General features: G+C 51.9%; 1 protein-coding gene across 7 annotated transcripts in view; it reads left to right on the top strand.

Annotated features, from left to right (window-relative positions):
• Positions 1 to 1,128: 1,128 nt before the first annotated feature.
• Positions 1,129 to 24,431, top strand: part of LRFN5 (leucine rich repeat and fibronectin type III domain containing 5) — a 149,000-nt gene continuing 125,697 nt past the window's right edge. For 3 of the 7 annotated variants that reach the window (XM_005308624.5, XM_005308625.5, XM_005308622.5), the window contains exon 1: positions 1,129 to 1,922. The gene's annotated coding sequence lies outside the window, so the exon portion shown is untranslated. Of the gene's footprint in view, positions 1,937 to 2,094; positions 2,343 to 24,431 lie in introns of those variants that run through there. The other 4 variants (XM_065594046.1, XM_042858104.2, XM_005308623.4 and 1 more) reach the window with 4 other exon arrangements.

Genomic DNA, 24,431 nt, shown 5'->3' with positions numbered 1-24,431 from the left:
GCGCCCGCCACGGTCCCGAAAGCTGCCTCAGGTCCCGGGCGCCGGTTTCCAGACGTATCCACGTCATGGCCCCAGGAGGGTCCGAGACAAGGGGGCGGCTTCCCAGGACCGGCGAGCGGCCCCTCTCTGCTCCCGGACAGCGCGGCGGGGTCAGCGGCACCTCCTCGCGGGACCGCAGAGCCCTGTCCTCTCCCCGGCTCCGGCAGCCTCTGGACGGGCTGCCCCGAGAGGAGCAGAGAGCCCCGGAGAGGCAGCCGCGGCTGCTGCCCGCCAGCCCCGAGAGCTGTGAAGATACAGGGACCCAGCCCGCTGCGCCAGGAGCCTCCGCCGGGACCCCGCGCCAGCGCGCACGGCCCCTCGCAGCCACCGGCTCCGCCGCCACCGCGCTCACTCCGGCTCCGCCTCGCCCCCTCCCCGGTTTTGAGCAAAGGATGCTTAACTGATTGGCTCCCTCCTCTCGGCGCGCCCCAGCCCCCACCCCCGAGCCAACCCCGAGCGGGGCTGGGAGGGGGACCCACCGCCGGAGCAGGTACCTCCGCGGCCTCTCTGCTCCCCGCCCCTGAGCGCACCCGGGACGGGGGCTGGCCCCGAGCCGCGGAGCCCGCGGCAGCCCCTGGGCCCCAGGGCAGGCAGAGGAGAGCGAGTCCCTCCAGGTGCCCCGGGGAGACCCACGTGCGCTCCGAAGTGAGGGCGGGGAGCAGCCCCTGTGCGCCGTAACCCCGGCGCGCCCTGCCAGTCTCCTGCCCAGATAGCGCCCCCAACGCCCGGGCAGAGCCGGCAGCCAGCGGCCCCTGCCCCTGCCACCGCGGCTTTCGGGCGACAGCCGCTGCCCAGCCCCAGGGTGGGACTCCCCGCGCCAGCCCCGGAGCGGGAGGCGTCCCCGGCCAGCTCTCCAGGCCGGAGGAGTGACCTGCCGGAGACAGCGCTGTTCCCCCTGCGGAGCTGCTGCGCTCCCCCTCCGCCCGGCCCCGGGATGCGGGGCTAGCCCTGCCCGTGGCTGCCAGTTCCTCCGGCCGGGGCGGGCAGGGAAGGGCGCCGCGACACGCCCCCTCCCTGCCCACTCCTGCGCCAGCAGCGCCTCCCCGCGCCAGGGCGCAGCCGCTGCTCACACGCTCTCCCGGCTTCCCCCGGTCCCGGCGGCCCCGGCTCGCCGCGCACCGGCTGGGCAGCGCTAGCCCTGTCCCCGCCGGCGCTGGCGAGCTGCCCAGCGCGCCCCGGCCCTTGGCTTCCGGGGCTCGCAGACACGTCTCCGGATTAGCGGAGCGGTGGGCGCCCGGCGCCGCTCTGCGTCCGCCCGCTGCGGCTGGAGCTGCGGTTCCCGGCTGCGCCGCGCCATCGCTCTTCTCGCTGCGGAGGAGGCGGCGGCTCCGGCTGGCACCAGGCTGCAAAGCCGGCTTCATGCTGCAGCGAGCGCCGCGGCTCCCGGGGGCCGGGCGGCAGCCGCCGGAGCGCGCCGCGAGGAGGATGGAGCCAGCAGCAGCCGTGGAGGAGACGCGCAAGGACCCAGTGCAGCCAGCTGCGCCCCTCTGCAGCGCCCGGGGCTTCGGCTGCTCCAACTGAGGGCGGCTGCCCGGCTCTCGGAGCGCCGCGCCCGGCGGGTCGGTGTCCCTCGGCGGGGGTGTGCATGGCTGCGCCGCGGACAGCTGGCGGGAGAAGCCCGAGGACGGAGCCCGGCCGCGCAGCTCGGCGGTAGCTCCCCGAGCGCAGGAAAAACGCCCGCCCGCCGGGGCCATGGGCAGCGCGTCCCCGGCCCGCGGCGCTCCGGCCGGTGCCTGAGCGGGGGCTGCTGGGCGGCGGAGCCGGGCTGGCCAGAGGCGGAGCGCGGAGCTCAGCGCAGGATTACCCGGCGCACGGGGCGGCGTTAGGTGAGCGAGCGAGGAGGCTCGGCGAAGCCCGGCGGGGCTCGGATTACCCTGGCGCAGGTACACGCTGCAAGGTCAGCGGGGCGCGGCTGCGGGGTCCGGGGTGGGGGCGGCGGAGGGGCGCTGGCGGCGGGCTGCGCCCCTGCCTGTTGTGCGCTGGGGGGACCGCGCGGCTCGCTCCCTCCCTCCTCCCCCCGCCTGGCGCCGTGCGCGCCTGTGCAGCCGCCTGCCTCTGCCCGCTCCCCGGGAGCTCAGCCGCCGCCTTGCACCGGGCGAGCCGCGCGGCGACCCCCCAGCCGGACCCGCGGGCGCCGCCGCCGCCTGCTGCCGGAGGATGCGCGAGCGGAGCGATGGCCCCGGGCGGAGCAGGGACCGGCCAGCCCGCCGCCAGCCCGTGAAGCCAGCCCGGAGCCGCCGCGCCGCAGCTGCACCTGCCGGGCACAGGGCTCCGGCCCCGTCTTTCCCGACTAGCGGCGCCAGGTAACGCGACCCTCCCCGCGCCGGGCGCTGCGCTGCATTGCGGGCTGGGGGGAGCCGCGGGCGCCGCTCCGGGAGGCGCCACAGTCCCTGCTGCGGGGAGGGGGGGGCGACTCTCCCCCCAGCCCAGGGCAGGGACACCCCCCCCCCCGGCAGCGGAGCGGGCCCAGCCCGGTGGGGGTCGCTGGGGCTGGGGCTTCTCCAGACCCGGGCAAGGCTCCCCGCGCTCCCCGGGCACCGCTCTGCGCAGGTGCCTGCCCGGGGCTCGCTCCCTCTCGGGCCGGCGCTGGGCTCCTCGCCTGGGCTGGGCTCCGGCGGGGCAGGGGCGCGCACCCCGGGGCGGAAAGGGGCGCGGCCGGACTGAGGTCGCGGGGAGCGGAGCAGACGCGCACAGCCGCTGTCCTGCCAGCCGGGAGCTGGATCCGGACTGTCCGCTTGGCACTGCGGGGCTGCCGGGCAGGGACGGGACCCGCGGGCTGCGGCTGAGCCGGGGGCTGGCGCGGGCCGGCTCCCCGGCCTCGGACAGCGCCCTGGCCCGCTGAGCCCATCCCTGGGTCATGCAGTAGTGAAGCCGGGCTGAGTTCCGCTGGGCGCTGCGCCTGCGGCTCCCTCTTCCCGGCTGGCGGTGGGGGGAGAGGCCAGATGCTGCCCGGCCCCCGCCCGCCACGGCCCCGGCTCACCGGGGCTTTCCCCGCGCCCTCGCGGCTGCGCTTCTGCGGCTCTCCAGGCGATGGCAGGTGCAGCCCGCGCTCCGACGCTCGCAGCCGGCGGTGCCACCGAGCCGCTGCGCACCGCTCCCGGGGCGCGGGGAGGGACCGGCCGAGCCGGGGGGACCCGTGCGCTCCACGCCTGCCCCAGGCTGTGGCCAGGTTACCCCGGCTGTGAACCCCGTGGCAGGAGGGGATTTGGGGGCTGCGGGCGGCCGGGGCTCTGGGTCCCCCAGCCCGGCGCCTCCTGCCTGCGGCTCCCCTCGGGGCCCGTAGCTGGGGCTTGGCAGAGACGCTGCGGGTGTGAACCCCGTGGTGCGAGCCGGCCAGAGCCTGTAGCGGCCGGAGCTCGGCTCGCCTTGGCCCGAGCTGTCGAGTCCCCAGGGATGGCCCGGCTGGAGGGCGGGGACCCGCCGCTGGGTGCCCGGGTGCTAATCCCCCCCCCCTTTGCCCGCTCTCCAGGAGCCGCGGCGAGGCGCCCCGGCCGGGCAGGCTCCGGTTTTGTAGCTGCGCAGAGTTTTCCCGTGCGCTAGGCTGGCGATGGAGGCGGGGAGAGGGTCTGGCCGCCGCTGGCCCGGGCGGGGAAGGGGGCCCACAGGGGCCGAGTGCAGGGAGGGGCAGCTCCTGGGTCCTGGGTCCCTGGGGCCGGGCTGGGATAGGGCCGGGCTGCGCCCCTGGGACCGAGTCAGAGCAAAGTTTAGCCTCATCTGTTCCCGAGGGGGATGCGTGTGGCTCCCAGCCCCGGGGCGCCGGCCGGCCGGCGGCGGGGCAGCGAGACGGGAGGCCGGGCTGCAGGCAGGTGGCTTGGGCCGGTGCCGATAGGAAGCGCTTCAGGATGGACTGGAGCTCGCCCCAGGGAAGGGCTTGACTCGGGCGGCTGCAGTGGGGCCTGTCGGAGGCTGGGGTGGGTCGGAGGCGCAGATCCCAGCCGGGGGAGCTGAGGTTACACCAGCAAAGCCCACAGCATTCATTGCAGCCCCGGGCGGTATTTGCCGCCCGCCTCCCGGCTCGGGGGTGAAAGTGAACTAGCCGGAGCCCCTAGAGAGATCAAACTGCGGGGCGGGGAACCCTCTTCTCCCGCCTGTCTCTGGCCTTTGGCCTCCGCCGTCACCCCAGCAGCGCCGTCCCTCTTTGCAAAGTGTCCCTGAGCCACTGTCCTCCAGAGAACAGAGGAGCCATTTTGTGTGTTGCTTAAAAAGAAAGAAGCCACCTGGGTCCCAGGCTTGGAAGGGTTGGTCGGCGAGTCTCTCCTGGGGTAGTGTCCCCCTGGCAGGCCTCTTGCTTTTCCTGTGTATTTCCATTGAAAACAGGCTCCGCTCTTGGTAACAAGGGCATCAGAGCTGGGGAACAGCGACTGGGCAAGTTACAGCCAGTTGACTTGAGGCGCACAGAACACCCCCTTGTTCCTCAGAGCAACAGGAACCGGGAGAAGATCCAGTGAGTTCCCTTGGGAGGAGATGCCAGCTGAGGGTGGCCAGCTGCATGGATGAGAAACACCAGTGAAAGGCCCAGTTGTGCAACTGTTACGCTCATTGAGTAGCACTTACACACTCCCATTATCTTCATTGGAACTATTCTTGTGAATAAGTGTTACTCGCCATGAGTAAGGACCCATGGGAGGAGCAATGGTTGTCTGGAATTTGTGTGCGGACACTTCTTTGGTTGTACGACAGAGCTCAGATACTACCTGGGTAGGGCCATAGAAGGGCATGGATAGGTCATATTAAGATTATTAATCACTTTGGGTGGGATTATGTACTCACAGGGGTGGCACCTTACTGCACAAGGCCTATCATTGCCTTCAGGGGAACGATGTGTGGAGTCAGGTTCTATTCACCAGGAGTAAAGGTGTTGGAGACTGACCCTTTCTTAGTTATAATACTGGAATCCAATTCACACACTTTAAAATGTTGCACTCGGGAATAACATGTTTGTTTTAAATGCCAACTCACTAGCTATATCAACAATCTGTGGTGTCAGATCTATCCACTCAGGACCAGATCCTACATTCCCTTATTTAGAGAGGAGCTTCACTTCAGCCATAATCCTTTTGTTCATATGTCACCAATAGTTGTCAATTATTTTATGGCAACAAATACAATGTTAAGTAGATCTTGGATCATTCATGTACCGAGTACACTATTTCCAAGTTGGAATAACTGTCTTTTGTTAGAACATTCCAGGTATTGCATAGTTTCCTGAAAAAGTCAGCTGTTACTGGAGTGGATTCAAAATTACTACTTAGTTCAGTCATAATCACGTCAGACAGAGCTCAAAGGCTTGTGAGTGGCGATGTAGCAAGACAGTTACCTGATGTTCCATTTGTGATGAACCAATGGACTGGACTCTTTTTGGTACCAGCTGAACTGGAGTATTTGTCTTATTCTAGATTTTCAGAAGCTCATTTTCAAAGGAAAAACATTTCCCCCAAGGCTGTTAACTTCTGTGGTGGTCTTAATGAACGTTGGTACAATTCTCAGTATGTGCACGGTCACTGACGAGCCGAAGTTATTAGGCCTTTGGAGAGAAGAGGAGAGACTGGGGGTCCCATGAAGTGTAGAGACTGAGAACTTTGGCTAAACATGGTTCCCAGAGAGCATCTGAAGGAACAGCAAATGGCAAATGAAAGTGTGTGTGTGTGCTTTTTAGGAGGGGGAAGGGTCCTCAAAGCGGCTTTCCTGGGGTCTAGAGCCACTGTAGGTGAGCAGGCAGGGGAATGAGGTGAGAGTGAGAATTTTCAACCACTGAGCTCAAAGGAAGCTGAATGGGTCCTCTGCTGACATGGAGGTAGCAGACCGGCTGGTGAAGATGTTCCCAAGCTAGCAGACTTTAACCCACACCCACACCCAAGAGGGGTTTAGAAAGGTCTGCAGAACAATGAAGAGCTCATGGCCCTCCGTAGATGATCAATACTTCCTGTGCTTTAAGGCTTGATAACAGGTTCAATTTTATAGAACAACCTTTTGACTACTCTCTGAACAAACATCCAGACCAGAAAATCATTCTAAGAGCTTTGCCATTAACAGGCCAGGGAGAATCTGAGCCAAGTAGGAAAAATTTGTCTAACTGCTATTGTAGCATTTTAGGGAAACCATGTTCCATGCATTAGATAGAATTGATGCTACTTTGAGCAGATATCACTGAATCGGTTCTATGTATACGTGTCTAACTATATTCCACATGGTCCTCAGAGACCTGTTACTAGCTGGGGTTAAAATTACTGTTAAGCGCTGTCCCATGAATATGTAAAATGCGCTGATGAGACCCTTTGATGATTTTTTTGGACAAAAGGATATGAGTGTGGCTTTACATCAAATTAATCTTAATTTAATTCTCCAAAATGCTTAGAAAATGAACACACGTTTTCACTATGTTCGTCCAAATCTATTGCAGAGGAGAAAATTAGTTGATCAGAAACAAAACTAGAGATCGGTCCAAGCCTAAACATCCAGATCTGAACATTTGAACTTCTCCATTGGATTTAGGGATTTTGTTCCTTACTGTCTATGTAATAAACAAAACAAAACAAAACATCTTTAAAACAACAACAACAACAAAGTCCCCTGAAGCTTCCCTTTCAGTAATTAAATGTGTACTCACACTTAGAAATGTGTGCTTCTCATTCATTTGCTATCTTGTCTCTAATGCCCTTAAGTTTTAAAGGCCAATTTGCAAACAAAATGGCAAACCTTGAGCTAACCACTCATCTACCTTGCATTTATGCAGTTGCAGTGGGACCCATCCTTTACCTTTAACAAACGTAGAGTCTCTGGGTTCCTGTTGATGCTCACCTGAAAGTCCTGTGAAGGCTGATGCCATCAGAGCACTGAAATAAAAATAGTCTCTGTGTCTAGGAATATACACGAAAAGAAACCAGGGTTTGTTTCCTGGATGAATAAACTGGAAGTTAGTAGCACTTTTGCTTCTTAGCTAGAAAGCGGCAGGTTAAACGCCCATCTTAGTGCTCAGGCGCCAGTCTGTTGTCCTACAGTCCTTTGTGAATGCTGCATGGGATTGTTAAAGTAACTACTGCAGTGAATTACTCCTGAAGAATGTAATTCTGAGAAGCAATCTGATCACTTATCAAGATAAAAGTAACAATGATTAGTTTCAGGTATTTTTCTTGGAAAGCCGGCCTTTCCTGTCCCAGGTGTGAAAGATAGGGTCATGATACCCATGCATTCACAGTCTCAGTACATCTATTCTGCAAAAGGAGTCAGTAATTGTTACATCTGTGGGAAGGTGCATTTGTCTGGTACCAGATATAGATCCCATGGGACTTTTCAAAAGAGCAGAGGGTCCCTGGTATGTTCACCAGTCCTAAAATGGGCTTGGCTATCCCCAGCTGAGGTACATGCATAATATCAACATCAGAATAAAACTGATAATAATTTTCACTTCTGTTCCCGCATCTTTTACTGGGGGCACTAAACAAGCCTCACAGCACTGTGGGCGATATGTCAGGATGAATATTCACAGATCGAGGAAAGAGAGTATGGAGAGGTTATGGCCGTCATTTTCAGAAGTGGCCACTGGTCTAAGATCGCCCAGTTTTGCAGTGTCTGATTTGAGTTATTTGGGGCTGGTGTTCTGAGTGCTCACAACTGTGGCTGAAGTCAATGGGACTTCAGGGTACTCACCATCTCTGGTCATTAGGCCCAATTTGGGCCTCCACGAATTAGTTGGCCCAATGATCTCCCAAGGTGGCACAGTCGGCAGGTAGACAATCTGGGAGTCCGGCTCCTTGTTCTGTGCTCTATCAACCCTAGCTGAATAATAATAATACTAATTAATAAAAAGAGTAATTTAATTGCCAACTATTCCTGTTCTATGTTTAATAACAGATGACACTAAACTGGGAGGAGTGGTAGATACGCTGGACAGTAGGGATAGCATACAGAGGGACCTAGACAAATTGGAGGATTGGGCCAAAAGAAACCTGATGAGGTTCAACAAGGACAAGTGCAGAGTCCTGCACTTAGGACGGAATAATCCCATTCACTGTTACACACTAGGGACCGAGTGGCTAGGCAGCAGTTCTGCAGAAAAGGACCTAGGGGTTACAGTGGATGAGAAGCTGGATACGAGTCGACAGTGTGCCCTTGTTGCCAAGAAGGCTAACGGCATTTTGGGCTGTATAAGTAGGGACATTGCCAACAGATCGAGGGACGTGATGATTCCCTTCTATTCGACATTGGTGAGGCCTCATCTGGAGTACTGGGTGGTGAAGCACTGGCATGGGTTATCTAGGGAGGTGGTGGAATCTCCTTCCTTGGAGGTTTTTAAGGGCCGGCTTGACAAAGCCCTGGCTGGGATGCTTTAGTTGGGGATTGGTCCTGCTTTGAGCAGGGGGTTGGACTAGATACCTCCTGAGGTCCCTTCCAACCCTGATATTCTATGATTCTATTATTCTAAAGCAGTATTTGACCAGTTAAACAATAGACTGAATAATGCAAAAGATGATTTGCTAGATAACTTATTCATCAAATAATGGCAACATTGAGTGAATATATTATGTATTGACTAATCTGTGACCAACTGTAACCCCAACCTTAGAAATCGATGCCTGCCACTATGAAATCAATTCCCAATTCCTTGTTTTGTAAAGCTCTTTGGTGAGTTACAAGGTTACTCAGAGGGCAACTGCTTATCAGCAAATCATTTTCTTATAAGTAGATAATTTGCTAACTTTAAACTTGTGTGTTTTTATTTTTGAACGATCTGTTCAATCTCCTCTGTGAAAATGATAGATATTTTTGGACTAGTGACAGATAAAGCTCTCTTCATTTTTACTTTGCCTCAGCTGTGTTTTGCGGCCACTTTTCTGATGATCTTTGGATATTTCTTTCTACTTTCAAGCCAGCTGACCTTAGACAGAAACCTCCATGCAGTTAAGGTGCTCATTATGGTCGTAATATAAAGGCTGAGATAATTCGGCAGGTAGAAGACGTCAGACGGAACCTGTCACAAGGACATGCTGGAATGCAGTCTGATGTCTGGACACCTGGCTTAGCAGGAGAATCAGTAGGATACTGTAACTGCAAACCCATCAAGGCAATAAGTAATACAGGGTGAAAAGTCCTTTGGTAGATTTACCAGACATGCTTGGTAATGGCAGCCGTATTGACGGCTCAGGCAGAATTCCCAGGGCAGTTGGAGGCAGGCCTAAGCCCTGCATTTGAAATACTGTTTGTTGTGAAGTAAGTGGGGTATTTTCCAAGCCAGGCATGGGGATGGCTGCTCTGCTCCCACTGGCTTTCAGTTACAATTGGGTGTTCATTTGTCAGTTGAGCCAATTCAGATATTTCCGGGGAGTGGGGGAATTCTGGTCCCTCCCCGCCAACCCCGGAAGGGATCCTGTTCTCATCCCTTATCCCTGCCCAGGGACCCCGGGTCTCCCTTGGCCAGGGAATGTCCCCATCTCTCTTACCCACACAACGCATGAGCCACTGTCACGAGGAGGCAGATTCCTGGCCGGCCGCCTCCCCCCATGCCCGTGGTGTTGTGCCGTACAGGAAGAGACTCCCCGTGCGCCTGGTCACAGCGCCTTTGGCCTGGCTGCCCCTCCATGTGGACGGCGGTCAGATTTTAGTAGTTTTGGGTTGCAATGCGCCAGACTTCCCTGGTTTAGTACAGGACCACAGCTTAAAAGTGTGGGCCAAGCCCCTCCCACTCCACGGCCTATGGATCTTTCAGCAAGTGCAAAACCCTTGGGGAAAGCCCCCTGTCTGTTCCAGTTGTCACCAATGCAAGCTGCCCTATGAAACTTCCCACTCAGTCCGTGTATATATTACACACACCAAGAACTATGTTAAAGAATGTTATTACGGTTGCAAAGGGAAGCCCTCCAAAGGTAGGAAAGGCCAGTATTAAGGTTGTCTGTACAACCACAGTTCAACCCCCTTGTGGGGATGCCTTATGCTACGGTCCTTAATTACTTGATCACATGCAATCTTCCCCCCACAAGACCTTGCCTCATTCCTTGCACTGGATGAGCAGAACTCATTTAATGAGCACCTCTTCAATATTTTGTTTTCTGCTCATAGTTCATATGTGGCTCCACTCCGCATTGAAGGCGCACGATTCAAACCCTGTGCTGAGGACACAATTCTTAATTTCCTCATGGGTTTTTCTGTAGCACTCATCACTTAGTCTCCAAGTGCTTCACAAACATGCCTGTGGGAGATGAGGGTGGCATTATCGCCATTTTACAGCTAGGGACCTGAGGAACAGCAAGAAAAAGTCAGAAGTGTCTGCTCATTTTGGGTTGCCCAATTTGAGATGGTGAGGTGTGACGTTATTGACATAATCTGGGACCATATAGAACATGGTTGCAACCAAGGTCCTGTAGTGGCACCCAAATCTTGTATAAAGGGGGTCAAATGGGGTGTCTAAGACAAGGTTATGGTTTACTGGTTATGATTATGCTGTCTATATGTGTGTATCAATTTTGTAGTTGAAGTTATGAATATTGGCTCTATACTGTCTGTATTTCAAACTTATGCTATGCTTCTGGGTGACATCCCAGACAAGCTGGTGTTAGCTCTGCCTAGCCTGCTTAATGGCCCATTAAGGACCATCAGCTATACAATGGACCCATTGAGAGAAGGCAAATATGCCTTGAGACTCAGCAAAGTATGCAGGGACTTGCCCATGTGACTCCAGACTCCATTTTGCTGTAATTTTCCACAGTAAGAACAAAGGTGTTCTTACACCTGGAAAAGACTATATAAGGCTGATGCCTCAACTTCATTTGGACTTCAATCCTGCTTCATACCTCTGGAGGGACTTTGCTACTAACTGAAGTTCTGAACAAAGGACTGAGGACCCATCCCAGGGGGGGAATGCATTCCAGAGACTTGATTTGAACCTGCAGTTTATTCTATCACTGCTACAAGCCTGAACCAAGAACTTTGCCATTACTGTATGTAATTGATTCCATTTAACCAATTCTAACTCTCATCTCTATCTTTTTCCTTTTATGAATAAACCTTTAGATTTTAGATTCTAAAGGATTGACAACAGCGTGATTTGTGGGTAAGAGCTGATTTGTATATTGACCTGGGTCTGGGGCTTGGTCCTTTGGGATCAGGAGAACCTTTTTTCTTTTAATGGGGTATTGGTTTTCATAACCATTTGTCCCCATAACAGTGGCACTGGTGGTGATACTGGGAAACTGGAGTGTCTACGGGAATTGCTTGTGTGACTTGTGGTTAGCCAGTGGGGTGAGACCAAAATCCTCTTTGTCTGGCTGGTTTGGTTTGCCTTAGAGGTGGAAAAACCCCAGCCTAGGGCTGTAACTGCCCTGTTTTAAGCGATTTGTCCTGAATTGGCACTCTCAATTGGGTCCCGCCAGAACCGCATTGTTACACGAGGACCTGCCTTTGCATTGTATAGCACTCTCTATGTTCACAGAGCAGCTCACATTGGCTTCAATTGCAGCTGCGAGCACTCGGCACTTCTGCCAATCCGACTCCAGGCAGTGAGGAAGCCTGGAAAATACAATTCGTGGCCATCCATGAAAGACTTTAATGTAAGTGATTTGCCCAGCATCACACAGGAAGTCTGAGACTGTCTTTTCTCTTCCTCAGTCCCTGCAACAATGGAGGCGGGGGTCCTACAGACAACAGGCTCCTTCACTACACAACCCTACACAACAGTCTGTCCTGGGCACTGAATGAGGCACATTCCCTGTGGAAAAAATAGTTGTGATCATGTAGTTAAAGACTGTATCATAATGCACAAGGGGGGCAAATTATGGTTGCATAGGCAACCTGCAGCCAAGCAGGGCTGGTGGGCTGCTCAGGGGATGGAGAGCCGATCTCAGGAGAGGAGACGCAAGGAACTTGGCTTGTGTAGTCTTGCCCAACGCAGGCTGAGAGGGGAGCTCTGGCTGTCTATGAATACATGGGGCGGTGGGGGAGGAAACACCAGGGAGGGTGTAGAGCTGGTGAAGGTAAACAAGGGTGTTGGCACAAGAACACATGGGGATAAACTGACCAGGAATCAGTGTTGACCGGAAATTAGACCGTTTCTATCCCTCAGAGCAATGCGGTTCTAGAACCGTGGGGACAGACGATTAACTAGTCTGAAAACCGAGTGTGAAAAGTCTATGAAGGGGATGCTCTGACGGGGCTGTCTGCGGTAGAAGGGATGGGACTTGAGGACCCAGGAGGGCCCTTCTCCTATTTTCTGTACTTCGAACTTAACTCTGGGATTCCCTACCTTGTGAGTGCTTGTGTTTGCTGCTGGGGTAATGTGAACACACACGTAGCGTGTGTGCAAGTTTGGAGGTTTTTAAAAACGCAAAGTGCAAAGACAGCAATTCCATCACGTGGCACCATGTTGACACCCACATGGTTCATCAGCAGGTTGGACCCTTTAGATCCAGGGCACAGACATCAGCCATTTGAGCTGCTGGTGTAACTGACAGCAGTAGTAGGTTGTCATCTTCTGTTTGGATCAGCACTAGTGGGGGATGGGACACACTTTGCCAGTGGATCTCACTGATATTTGCTGGCTGCAGAGAAATGGTGAGACTCAGGAATCCTGCTTTCACTCCAAGTTGTAAAGGGAGCATGCTTTAGTGGGCACAGACCCTTCTGTCTCTGTTGTCCACAAGTGTGACCTCTTCTGCCCCAACCCCCAGTCTTGTCTCTTACCCTCCTGGCTCTTCATCCCAGTCCTACCCCTCTCTAGTCCTCCTCAGGCTTCTCATCCTGTCTCCTTGCACAGCCCATCCCACTGTCACCCTCCGAGCTCTCCATCCAAGTCCCAGCCGTGTCCCCACACCAGCTGCTAGTCCCTACCCTCAGGTGCCTCAGTCCAGTCTCCCCTACCCTGACCCGCTTCCTTGTCCTAGTGTCTTGCCGGCCACTCTCAGTTCGCCTGCCCCATGGCTCTCTCCTCATCCACTATGTCTGCCCCCCACACATAGGCTCTTTGTCCCAATCCACTCCCTTCCCCCGTCCTTTCACCCTATGCCCCCGGTCTGCTCTTGTCCTCTCTGCATTCGAATCAGACATCTTCCTTCTCCTCTTCCTCCTTCTCTTCCTTGCTGCCTGGGTCCAGCAGAGGGAGCTTTCGGAGCCCAGGTGAGACAGTTCTGGGGCATGGCACCACAGTGGCCCTGGGTGGCTCCGAGCTGCCATCCCGCCTAGCCCCAGGCCGGAGCATGCTCAGTTGCTCTGTGGGGATATGGCATGTGTGGTGCAGTCAGTGGGGAAGGGCTGGAGCATGCTCAGTGCAGGTGGAACCTTTAGAAAATTTAGTTGCCAAACTCTAACAAGTGTCTACTGAGCGTGTGCGAACTGAGATTTTCCAGAGGTTCTTTACTTGGCCAATTTTGGGTGAATTTTCCCAGGAATGCAAGAGACACGTTCTGCCCATGGTCAGTTTAGACGAGGTGAGGTCTGCAGGATTTGGTTGGCAAGTATCACAAGCTAGTCCCCAACTGAAGTGATTGGGGGCCGTGTCTTGCCAGCATCACACAAAGCATCAAAAAGACTCACGTTGTGCGTTTGGTGCCTGAGCTTACAGAAGCGCCTGTTAATCTTCAATAGAATGTTTTAATTTCATCTGCCCTTCTGCCGAGCGCAGGGCCCCTCGGAGTAGCTCACGTCAGTGGTACCGGCGTGTATCTGAGGGCTTGCGCTATGGACGCTGGTCCACCGGGCTGTGGCTTTGCCGTGTTATGGTTGTGGAGCTGCAAAGTGGGTGGTTTTCGTACTCTCCAAGCAGCAGATCAGTGGTGCTCTGGCTACTTTCCGAAACAGCTCTGCTGATTTGCAGACCCAGGGAAGGCAAGTGGTGTTTTGAAGGTCAGAGGAGCTGGCTGAACTCTGGACGCCCTGACCCAAAGGAGCGCTCCAAAGCCAGCCAACCCAAAGCAGGAGTTTCACGTTGCAGGTCAGGAGAGCAGCATCTGAAAACATGGATCCTGACCTGGGTCCCAGGCTCGCCTTCCTATACATTAGCACAGACCCCCGAGTCTGTGTGGGGTCCCGGTGGGACTGTGTGCCAGTGCAGGGCTCTCTGCTGGCACAGCCGGATGCAGGATTGTGGCCTTGGCTTGCTTTGGGTCATGTGTGGTGTGAGGAGCAGCTTGTGGTTCTCCCACCACTCGGGCCCCACACAGGGGCAGCGCTGGCGTTCGGCTGCACAGGGATCTCCGTACTGGTTGTGCATATCCAATGCACAAGACCCTCGTGCAGGGAGGCTGGGGCTAGGCCTGGCCGCGCAGGCAGGGATGCAGTAGCCCCGGTACCCGGCATGCTGTGGTGCTACCGTTGCAGCCTGGCAAGCTGGCTCTGGGTTGTGGGGTTTGGGGTTGTTTTTTTCCATAGTCTCCACCTACAGCCTCACACACGTGGGCCTCCAAGCATGGGGAATCCCTCGCTGGGGGGCTGGTTTTGATTACAAATAAGCCGTGGAACGAATCCAGTGGCATGTGCATTGAGAATGGCCAATGCGAATTGTTCGTATTTGGAACAGGAGAAGGATATTTACATTTGTTTTTAGGTGTGGAAACTAGCTAGTATTCGGCAACACTTGTGATATTTCCCCTTTCTTCAGTGAACAGCAGCACTGGAGCTCTGAGCTGCAGTTAGAGCCAGATGTATCTGTGATTCTTTTCATGATTTAAAACTTAAGGGGAAGCGTATGCGGAATACAAAGGCAGTTCTTTTTTTAGCTCTCTCTTTTTTTCTCTCCCTGGGAGAGCTTAGCACCTCTGGGTGCTTTTCTCAATTCCCGCTGGGTAAAGCTGCAGTAATTCCGCTGGCGCTATTTCAAAATTACATTTATGTAAGTGGGAGCCGAATACGGCCCTTTGTCTCATTGCATTCTGGGACTGAATCCTCACTGAATTCCTGGCTTCGCTGATGGGGTAGACCCTGATCCAGCAAAGCACTTAAGCACGTAGTTAACATTAAACACATCAATAAACCCGTTGCAGTCCAGGGGGCTATGCACCAGCTGAAAAGTATCACATGCTTAAGCGTTCTTTGGCTCAAAGCCCTATTGTATCTGCATCCTTAGGCCTTGTTCCTGCAATCACATATGCGCATGCCTCACTTTACCCGTGTGAGTAGTGCCGATGGCTTCAGTGCAATACCTGTTTATAAGAGTTTGCAGGGCCAGGGCTTGGGTGAAAGATTTTTGGTTATAATAAACACAACGGACCAGTGTGAATGCAGGGTATCAGAGCACTGGTGTGTGACCTAGAGAGGAACTGAGAAAGCTTATTTTCCAAAGCAGCTCTATTGAGAATCCTTTAAAAATAACAAGTAAGACATCCCACAAAGTGCTGGCTTTCAAGGGGTTAGTGACAGGTAATACGAAATCACAATGGCTAGAAATGGGGTCTATCGGGATTTTGAATTACAAAGCAGTTTTGCTGAAGCAGCTTCATAATACAAGCTTTATTCGTTTGTTTATTTTTTTAAATGAATTTCCTGCTCAGAAAGGGCTGCTGATTAATAGTCCTGCATGCTATTTTTTTTAGCTGTATCTTCTGTTAAAATATTCTGTTTGCGGGCTGAAGTTCAGGTCACTCTTAAAAATGACAGATATTTTGTAAATATCCATAAAATGTTAACCATTTCCAAGAAAATTCATTAAACAGATATTTGGAAATAGCTTTTCTATGAAAATAGTACCCTGCATTGACCAAAAATAGACCGCTCACGTATACGACACATTACTGTTTGTGTATAGAGCTGTCAGTCAGGCTGCATTGTCAGCATTAGCTCTCTTCGTTTGTGTCGCAACCTTCACATTATTTAATGTACTACTTTATATTTGTTACTATCGGCTAAGTTCTCCTTGATGGATACAAACAGCTGGACTAAGTAAACAGAACTCCTTGTAGGTAGCAATGAAAACCCCATGTACATACAGTTCTACTGTATTTGAAACGAATCTGGTCTGTTAAGATAACCGGCAGAAAAAAAATCAGAAGTTAAATCCTGGCCAGTTAAATGCTGTCAAGACTCCCAAAATGCAATGCAAAAACTAGACTCATTGCCAAGCTGTGTATACATGAAATCAGATATTCAAATGGTTCCCTGATATTCAATAATGCTTCCTTGATTTATGTTGAAAATGTTCAGACAGGTGAAGGATGAAGGATGGGAGTGAAGGGCCAAAGCCTGAGAGTTATCACATAAATCATACCTTGGAAGTGCAGTGTATTTCTCCTGTGTTGTTGGACATCAGTGAAACTAAACAACAACAGCTCAGTAGAGGAATCCGTGTGTCATCCAGTGAGCAGATTATGTCCATGTGCTGTCCCACAAGAACAGCAAATGTTGTGGGCTGAAAACATGCGTTCCCCTACTGTCACACACTGGGCTCTCTTTTACTCTTGATTTTACCTGGAGTGCAAAGACTAGAGGTTACATTTGAATACCCAGGTGCAGAAGCATAATTAGGATCAATGACTTGATTGTGATCTCAAAGCCGTACATTCAGAGCATCAAAAAGTAGAGTAACCTACGAGTCTCTATCTGCAGCCTCTGTCCAAAACTATTTAGACACTTTTGTCCTTCATAAAATGTGTTACTCTTAAGTCAGTTACTCAGATCTAACATGCTTCTGCTAGAAGATTCCTCCAAATGGAATAAGACCAAAAGTGGCATTTCTTTTTTTAATGCCTTGGCACCATTTGTTTGCTTACTCCAGTCTGAGGGTAGCTTATCACTGGCATACCTCACACGAAAAAAAACATATTCCATTGTGTTTGATGAGATCATTAGTGCACACGAGTCTGCCCAGATGCATAATCAATGGGGCATTGACTGTTTTCATGTGACTTTTCTCCTCTTTCCAGCTCACAAATCCGGTGCTCAGGGGCATCCCGCTGGACACTCGCTGGGGGACTTTGTGCTGCTAAACCCACTAACGGATTACCCCAATAGAGCCTGGAGAGAATTCTCTGTTCCTTAAGTAATCCCACTATAATTCAATTAGCGACAGGCTGACGTGACCTGGTGGTGTCAGGATGCAGAACCCAGCCAGATCGGAGTCCCGAGCTCTGCTTTCGACCCAACCCCAGCCAGGTGGACAGATCCAGATTTGCTTCTGGCATCTGAAGCAAAATGGCGGAAATCTCCAGAGAACAGCTCATCCTGGGAGAGGACTCAGCTCAGGGGCTGCCGTCTTCTGTAAGGAGGGACCGCAGGCCTCCAAGCTCCTGGGGCTCTTTAGGGGGTGACAGGTGGCTGTTCTCCCACTGGCTTTGTTTAGCGGGTTGTAGTAACAAGATCTTTCTACTACCACCTCTAACCCCCTCCCCCCAGGTTACGCCAGAGTGGTGGCTGGCCTGAGTGCTCACCCTCCCAACCCACACATGGAATCACAGAGTTGTAGGGCGGGGAGGGACCTTGAGAGGTCATCTAGTCCAGCCCCCTGCACTCATGGCAGGACTAAGTGTTATCTAGACCATCCCTGACAGGTTTTTGTCCAACCTGCTCTTAAAAATCCCCAGTGACTGAGATTCCACAACCTCCCGAGGCAATTTATTCCAGTGCTTAACCACCCTGACAGTTAGGAAGTTTTTCCTAATGTCCAACCTAAACTGCCCTTGCTGCAATTTAAGCCCATTGCTTCTTGTCCTGTCCTTAGAGGTTAAGGAGAACAATTTTTTCTCCCTCCTCCTTGTAACAACCTTTTATGTACTTGAAAACTGTTCTCATGGCCCCTCTCAGTCTTCTCTTCTCCAAACTAAACAAACCCAATTGTTTCAATCTTCCCTCATAGGTCATGTTTTCTAGACGTCTAATCATTTTTGTTGCTCTTCTCTGGACGTTCTCCAATTTTTTCACATCTTCCCTGAAATGTGGTGCCCAGAACTGGACACAATTCTCGAGTTGAGGCCTAATCAGTGCAGAGTAGAGCAGAAGAATTACTAATCGTGCCTTGCTTACAGCATTCCTGCTAATACATCCCAGAATGATGTTCGCTTTTTTTGCAACAGTGTCGCACTGTTGCCTCATCTGCTCCCGGCTGCTAGAGACCCTTACTGGAGCAACATACCCAGACGCGCTTGTGCAGCGGTGATTCTCCCGAAGGCCAATTCCATATCGAGGGAAAGGGCGCAGGGCAGAGAAAGGAAATTTGTCTTTTCCAGGGTTTGGCTGTGGCTTAGTCCCAGTCCTGGGGGACAGATCAGGATCTGACATCCGATGGCACAACACCCCTGAAGTCCTGCTCTGAAATTTCTGTTCCCACACCCCAATATTGACTAGAAGTTACTAGTCTAGGTAAAAAGAATGAGGAGTACTTGTGGCACCTTAGAGACTAACACATTTATTTGGGCATAAGCTTTCGTGGGCTAAAACCCACTTCATTGGATGCATGCAGTGGAAAATACAGTTGGAAGATATATATACACAGAGAACATGAAAAAATGGGTGTTGCCATACCAGCTATCATGAGACTAATCAATTAAGGTGGGCTATTATCAGCAGGAGAAAAAAAAAACGTTTGTAGTGATAATCAGGATGGCCCATTTCCAACAGTTGACAAGAAGGTGTGAGTAACAGTAGGGTAGCGTGTTATTCCTTTTATTAAATGGTTTCAGAGCCCTGTGTATGAGGGGACACCACAGAATGGAATCCACTGGCACAAAATGGGGGAGGATTGCAGTATTTCACAGCATGCGCTGTGGTTAACTGAGGCATACTACAGACTGGGGGCATATCAGAGCTGAAATGCCAACGTGGGGTAAATGTCTGTCCCCCATGCTTAGATCCCAAATGTTAGGACTGTGGTATCACAAGGAGTCTTCAAGTTCTAAGTCACATGGTCAGTCCCAGGTTTTCAATACAGACTGGAGCTTACCGGAAAACAAGATTTCTGTTTTGCCAAGATTGTCAGGGTTTCGGAATTAGTTTCTGTTCCAGTGTGGAATGAAACCAGGACCTTTTGGAATTTTTCACAAAAAAGGGGATGCCCGCCCATCCCATAATAGCCATGTGGTCAGGGCATTTACCTGCGATGGGGAGACCGAACTTCACCAGCCACTTGAATTTAGGTCTCCCACCTCCCAGGTGACTAGCCTGATGGTCAAAGCAATCTCTGGGGCCTCTCTGTGATTTTCACCAGAAATTCCGTCCAGAACTGAGAATTCTTTTTGATGAATTGGCATTTTCTGATTCAAAACGTTTTGTCAGGGAGTTCCCATTCTAATACAGACTGTATGTGCCTCTACTGATGTGTGCCTAGAGATACTGGAACAAATTCTGGTCAAGTGATACATGGAGCCTAGGTGTTACAGGGACGGGCATGTTAGAAACACATATACCAGCGCAGAGACTTGGACAGATAGATATAGATGTGCAAACCCATTCAAATCAATGAGGCTGCATGTGTGTATCTGAGAGCATGAAGGATTTGGAGATTAAGTTAAAGTGATCTTGAATCTCTGAGATTGCCGAATTGCTCCAAGGTTTCATTTTCAAGCAAAGGTGCTTGCCATGAAATGTTGCCAACCTAACTTCAACACCTGGTAATATGTATTGGTCAGGTACCACAGAATAGTAGTGTTGGATTATATATAATTTGTGATTGCAAATGTAAAGGTGTGTGTGTGTGTATGTATATGTATATGTATATATATATGTGTGTATATAAATCTCATATATCTGAGCATGCTAACCTGCAACAAATCACTTTATTTCTACAACAATCTGAGGCATTCAGATACAGCTGTAATGCGGCCATATAATCACAAAGACAGAACAAGGGAATAAACTCGCAGAACCAAGGAATATTTTGTAATCCATGGAATAAATTACATTTATTTTGCACCATTTACTTTCTTACCTGCATTCTGCCCACTAACCTCTGTCAAGATTAACAATTCAATCTTGCCAATAGTCTGCTGCTGCTGTCTTTTATTTAAGGAAGGGGAAACAAAAAAAGGAACTGAAGAAAAAAGAAGTTCCTACCCCTGCCAGACTCTGTGGGGGGAGCAGGTGAAAGAAGAGATGGTAAAGCACATTAATAATAGATCCCAAGGCCAGAAGAGACCACTGTGATCATCAAATCCGACCTCCTCTATAACAGAGGCCAGAGAACTGCCCCCAAATAATTCCTAGATCAGATCTTTAAGAAAAAAAAATCCAATCTTGATTTACAAATTGTCAGTGATGGAGAATCCACCATGACCCTTGGTAAATTGTTCCAATATTTAATTACCCCCACTGTCCAAAATTTACACCTTATTTCCCGTCTGAATTTGTCTAGCTTCAACTTCTAGCCATTGAATTGTGCTAGACCTTTCTCTGCTAGACTGAGATTCCATTATTAAATATTTTCCCCATGTAGATACCTATAGACTGTGATCAAGTCACCCCTTAACCATCTCTTTGTTCAAGTAAATAGACTGAGTTCCTTGAGTCTATCTCTGTTAGTGATGTTTTCCAATCCTTTCAGCATTCTCATGGCTCCTCTCTGAACCTTCTCTAATTTATCAACATCCTGATACATTGGATTACCAGAACTGCACACCGCAGCGGTCACACCAGTGCCAAATACAGAGATAAAATAACCCCTCGGCTCCTACTCAAGATTCCCCCATTTATGCATCCTAGGATCGCGTTAGCTCATTTGGCCACAGCGTTGCACTGGGAGCCCATGTTCTGCTGATTATCCACCATGACCCCACATCTTTTTCAGAGTCGCTGTTTCCCAGGGTAGAGCTCCCCTTCCTACAGGTCTGGCCTGCGTTCTTTGTTCCTAGATGCACATGTACAGCCGTATCACAACGCATTTTGTTGGCTGCCCCAGACAAGCATTGCTGCATTCGTTCCTGGCCCAGCGTCAGGCTACAAGCCGCCATAGCTGGAAGTGAAATCTGACTCCTGTCTGAGAACTGGGATTCCAGTTAATGGTGGAAACCATTTCCTTTGCGCCCCAGCAGGCGGTGAGATGCTGGATCTAAAAATCAGCAGATTGGTTTCCCGAAACGCCTCTGACAGAAAATGTTTAAATTTTTTGAAAATTTATTAGCTGTAATATTTCAGTTACTCTGCGGCCTTTATGTTGTAACTAAGGCAACCAAGCGTGAAAGGCAAAGTGTTACAAAACAGTGTCAGGAACATTCTTTCAAAGTCTAAAAGTTTCTAAAATGGGTTTTTCTTCTGAAATCTGAGGCATGAGCAAAACATGACAGGTGCATTAGGAGACTTTTAGTCACCCCAGTCTGGGCGGGGAGGCAGGCTTCCCTCCTGGGGAGTCTCACCATTGCAGGCTCCTGCCAGCACAGCCTGGCCTTAGTAACTTGTATGGCAGAGCTGCCCTGAGGCAGGTGGCAAAGTCACCTGATCACAAAATGCAGGTGATGATTTCAGTGAAAACAAGTGTCCGTTTTGGTGCAGCCAGATGCTGCAGTGCACCAGGGGCTCCCCATCTCTCTCTGCATAGACCCCTCCCTGGGGGACGTGGGGCAGCCAGACGCTGCAATGCACCAGGGGCTCCCCGTCTCTCTCTGCATAGACCCCTCCCTGGGGGACTTGGGGCAGCCAGACGCTGCAGTGCACCAGGGGCTCCCCGTCTCTCTCTGCATAGACCCCTCCCTGGGGGACGTGGGACAGCCAGATGCTGCAGTGCACCAGGAGCTCCCCGTCTCTCTCTGCATAGACCCCTCCCTGGGGGACGTGGGGCAGCCAGACGCTGCAGTGCACCAGGATCTCCCCGTCTCTCTCTGCATAGACCCCTCCCTGGGGGACGAGGGGCAGCCAGACGCTGCAGTGCACCAGGGGCTCCCCGTCTCTCTCTGCATAGACCCCTCTCTGGGGGACGAGGGGCAGCCAGACGCTGCAGTGCACCAGGGGCTCCCCGTCTCTCTCTGCATAGACCCCTCCCTGGGGGACGTGGGGCAGCCAGACGCTGCAGTGCACCAGGGGCTCCCCGTCTCTCTCTGCATAGACCCCTCCCTGGGGGACGTGGGGCAGGCAGTGGCAGTGAAGTTTGGGACACTCCAGTGGGCAGCCAGGGGAATCTTGCAGAGAAGGCTCTCGGGGATGCTTGTAGAAAGCAGACTTGTTCACGTGCTGGTGGGTAGCACATGGCAGCCCTGATGCAATGAGGGGACAAACTTCTCCAATCCCCTTGCCAGAGCCCTGGCCCCAAGGCGATTAAATGAAACAGACGAGGAGGACACCAGTGTGCATTGCTTTGTGTGACGGTGAGAGAGACAACAACGGTCTCAGCCCAGCTCCCGTTGAAGTCAATGGCAAAGCTCCTGTTGAGGTCCGCGGGAGCGGAATTGGGAGCAGACCGGCAGGAGGCAGCCCGTGAGCGGGTGTGAAGTGGCACTGGCAGTGATGGAGCTGTGCCGATTCACACCAGCTGAGAATGAGCTGAACTCGGCCCCCGGCCAGCACACGTTACAGCAGCCCCGTTTCCCTGGCCGTCCTGTTGGGGACTAGGCTTGTGGGGCTCGGAAGGTTTAAAATATTCTCGACCCCTTGCCAGCGTCTCTCTCTGCTCGCTCTCCTGGAGACGCGTCACACCCCAGCAGCTGCTTCCAGCAGAGGAATATGTTCATCCAGTCAGGGAACAGAAACAATCGCATGGGACGTGTGTGACCAGTCACAGCTAAGCAGCCCAGCTCAGCTCAAAAGCTGGATGTGGAGTATCACACACCTGCAGCAAAGTATAACTGGTCTTCTGGTGGCTTAAAGTCACCTCTGATTTTTCTGCTTCCCCATGCCCGATAATTGCTCTTATATGTGCAGGTAGTTAATGGTGTACATAACCTTGGGATCCCAGTAACTCTAGTAAAGTGGGTTGGATGGGAATACGATAAAATCATGTTACAGTAAGGTGGTATCTAGAACGTATAAGATGTCGATCCATGTTCGTGCTGGGAAGCCGTTCCAGCATGAAATTCATTGCAAGTGTAGCACCTCTGGGCATCCTGGAACAATAGTCTCCGTAATGCACACAGTTATCAATTAACGCTTGCATGGAAAAGATAAGGACTGCACAAATGAGTTCATGACAGCCAAAGGGGCGGAGGGGAACAAGAGGACCCTTTACAAATATATCAAGGGGAAAATAAATAAATGTTGGAGGGAAAGTCAGCCCATTAATGAGTGAGTGAACCTGCTCTGTTCATTCCCTCTGGGGCACCTGTCATTGGCCGCTGTCGGAAGACAGGATGCCGGGCTAGATGGACCTTTAGTCTGACCCAGTGTGGCTGTTCTTATGTTCTTATGAGGGTGGGGAGAAGTGGAATTAACAGTAGTTCTACAATGGCTGTTACTGCAAACACTTGGAAGGTGGTAAGGTGATAGGGAACAGCCAGCATGGATTTGTAAAGAACAAATCATGTCAAACCAATCTGATAGCTTTCTTTGATAGGATAACAAGTCTTGTGGATAAGGGAGAAGCTGTGGATGTGGTATACCTAAACTTTAGGAAGGCATTTGATACGGTCTCGCATGATCTTCTTATTGATAAACTAGGCAAATACAATTTAGATGGCGCTACTATAAGGTGGGTGCATTACTGGCTGGATAACCGTACTCAGAGAGTTGTTATTAATGGTTCCCAATCCTGCTGGAAAGGTATAACAAGTGGGGTTCCGCAGGGGTCTGTTTTGGGACCGGCTCTGTTCAATATCTTCATCAACGACTTAGATATTGGCATAGAAAGTACGCTTATTAAGTTTGCAGATGATACCAAACTGGGAGGGATTGCAACTGCTTTGGAGGACAGGGTCATAATTCAAAATGATCTGGACAAATTGGAGAAATGGTCTGAGTTAAACAGGATGAAGTTTAACAAAGACAAATGCAAAGTGCTTCACTTAGGAAGGAACAATCAGTTTCACGCATACAGAATGGGAAGAGACTGTCTAGGAAGGAGTACGGCAGAAAGGGATCTAGGGGTTATAGTGGACCACAAGCTAAATATGAGTCAACAGTGTGATGCTGTTGCAAAAAAAGCAAACATGATTCTGGGATACATTAACAGGTGTGTTGTGAGCAAGACACGAGAAGTCATTCTTCCGCTCTACTCTGCTCTGGTTAGGCCTCAGCTGGAGTATTGTGTACAGTTCTGGGCACCGCATTTCAAGAAAGATGTGGAGAAATTGGAGAGGGTCCAGAGAAGAGCAACAAGAATGATTAAAGGTCTTGAGAACATGACCTATGAAGGAAGGCTGAAAGAATCGTGTTTGTTTAGTTTGGAAAAGAGAAGACTAAGAGGGGACATGATAGCAGTTTTCAGGTATCTAAAAGGGTGTCATAAGGAGGAGGGAGAGAACTTGTTCACCTTAGCCTCTAAGGATAGAACCAGAACCAATGGGTTTAAACTGCAGCAAGGGAGTTTTAGGTTGGACATTAGGAAAAAGTTCCTAACTGTCAGGCTG

This window comes from Chrysemys picta, chromosome 4 (genome assembly GCF_011386835.1).
Source record: "Chrysemys picta bellii isolate R12L10 chromosome 4, ASM1138683v2, whole genome shotgun sequence".
Lineage (NCBI taxonomy): Eukaryota > Metazoa > Chordata > Testudines > Emydidae > Chrysemys > Chrysemys picta.
The sequence above is the reverse complement of the archived record's forward strand: the minus strand, read 5'-3'. Positions and strand labels throughout refer to the sequence as shown.